This window comes from Papaver somniferum, chromosome 6 (assembly GCF_003573695.1).
Source record: "Papaver somniferum cultivar HN1 chromosome 6, ASM357369v1, whole genome shotgun sequence".
Taxonomy (NCBI): domain Eukaryota; kingdom Viridiplantae; phylum Streptophyta; class Magnoliopsida; order Ranunculales; family Papaveraceae; genus Papaver; species Papaver somniferum.
The window spans coordinates 70,948,613-70,951,073 of NC_039363.1; the positions used below are offsets into that span (position 1 = coordinate 70,948,613).

Here is a 2,461-nt window from a genome sequence, read left to right on the forward strand (position 1 = left end):
GTGCCAAAATCAACTTTTCGAGCCGAATTTTCCAAAAATGTTTATTTCCTAAAAATACATAAAAACACAATATTAGTACAAAAATAGAGTTCCAACATTACAGACATTGAGGACAAAGTAGACACAAAAATGTGTCTATCAAATACCCCCAAACCTATTATTTGCTAGTCCTCGAGCAAATCTAATCTAAAAAATAAAATGACTACACTTAGCACGTGGAGTAAGCCGTTAAACCACTTGGTGGCCCTAGTGGCGGAGTGCTGTCTCCGGAGGGTTTACCAGAGGTGTACCCACAAAACCTTTACTCCAGACCCTATCTATCTACAACGAACCTTGGAAGGCACTAAAGAATCTCCTTGGTTGGCTTACAATCACTGACTACAGGAGGAAGTACCCTGATGCGAAATTCCAATTGTTGTACACGAGTTTACACTCAAGCATACTAAAATTCATATAAAGTGACAGAGCTCTACTCAGATAGTTGCACTATGGACATCATATTCGGAGTCAAACTAATCATATGGATAGAAAAAAAGGAGATGGAAATAGAAAAATGTAGATGGTTTTGATGTTAACCAAATGATCGATGTTTCACATATCTGTCTGAAGGCCACTGCCAGAATGAACATATCCTAATGGACTGCGATACCGGTCTGACTAATATCAACACAACTGGCATATACAAGGGAACCAGTGGTCGATAACTTAAATCTAGATCAACAAACTGGCAAATACAAGGGAACTAGCAGTTGACTACACAGAACAATAACCATTTTTTTTAACTTAACGGCATGAATAGATCTTTTTGATCCAAGCGAATGCTTCTTGTCAGCAGATTACACGATAGTCACTAGTCCAGGAGAGGTTATAAATGACGAATGAAGTCTGTTATAAAACATGATTTATCACGGTTTTCATTTGTTATTCGAACCGTTATTTATTTGTTGTGACTCTTTATAAATGACAAACAGAAAATGTTATTAAATATGACGAATAAAATTTGTGACTTAAAATCACTTACATAATATGTCAATGGTTATTGTACATAAAATACAATACCAGTTAAGACCTGTTATAATCGAGGCATTTCCATAAAAATAAATGAATATTCCGCTATTTTCTGACTACTGATTCATAGGTATTCCGATTTAGTGAAATTGAAATCTGGTCTCGGTTTGGTGTATTTGAAATTCGCCCAAATTCATAAAACAAAATTATGATTTTAATTGGATCTAAAATCAACTTTATTAATTATTTTTTCAAGAAAATAAAATATTTGAATATAAATCGAAAGATAGATAGCAATCCATAGTTGCATATTGGAAACTAAAATTGTAATCAATCAACTGTCACCTTGCCGCTCTAACTTGGTCACTCTCCTACATGAATTACATAACCTTTTGGCGACTTAATCATGTCACAGTCTTCAAACATCCCCAAGACATCATCTCCATCGCACAACATCACTCTTGGATTATGCAGTCATAATTGTCACCAATTAGCAGCTTTAGAGTATCAATATATGCAAGTGTAACCGGTACAACGAAAGTGCTGTTTATAGGAAAATGAGTAAAGAGTTCAACTTCATGAGGGAACAAACAAACATGTTCTCCAATTTTCTCCTAACCACTCTCAAATATGGGAATGGCAGACATTTCTGGAGTCCTACATAATTCACATTTCATTCAGTGTTTGTTTACCAAGAATTCAAGCAAAATCTAAGAAGCGGTAGGCAAACGCAGAACTGAGTAAAAAATTAATTTTATTAAAGGTGAAATGGATGGTATACCTCAAAATAAATCGAATCTTAAGTTTTGGTGGAACAACATCACCAAAAAAATCAGCTTCTTCAGCCATTTTGCAGAGGACTCTACGTACAATATCTCCCAAATACATCCCAGAAATTTCTTCTCAAAATCTGTTGCATTAATGAAGGATACGACATTTAAAAGCACTGAAAATACAACAGTTAATTGTAAATAAAGAAAAAAAGAGGTCCATGCTTTATCTCTAGCTTATGTACCAAACTGATCACTTAAAGAAGAATAAGCATATTCGGATTAGGATAAAGTGATAACAGCGAAGGCTACATACCATCTCTCTTGATTTAGGTAGGAGACCATGCCTCTTAGGAATGGTCTACATATACTGCATTTTTTCCAGTTAGTTCCCAAAATAACTGCAACTGCAACATCATTATCGAAGCATTTGCCTCCAGCTTATGTACCAAGTGTATCATTCACCTGCATCAACGATGCTAATTATAAATTGCATCTGAAGTACCTGATACAATACTAGGATCAGATCCTAGTATGCAAAGATAGCAATAGCAAAAGGAAACTCTAAACCAAAAAGAAAAAATGACTTGCCAAAGCAAAAACACGCATATCTATGTCATGCCTGTCTAAGGCAGCAACACGCATATCTATGCCCTTCTGTCTTAGGCTTTAGTTAGTTCCAC

At 35.3% G+C, this 2,461-nt stretch overlaps 1 long non-coding RNA gene across 1 annotated transcript; it reads right to left on the minus strand.

Moving 5' to 3' along the window:
* Positions 1 to 1,243: 1,243 nt before the first annotated feature.
* LOC113287939 lies at positions 1,244 to 2,242 on the minus strand. The gene is made up of 3 exons (XR_003330414.1): positions 2,095 to 2,242; positions 1,790 to 1,918; positions 1,244 to 1,665 (listed from the first exon to the last, which is right to left on the minus strand). It is a non-coding gene; the product is annotated as an uncharacterized LOC113287939 (long non-coding RNA).
* Positions 2,243 to 2,461: the final 219 nt, after the last annotated feature.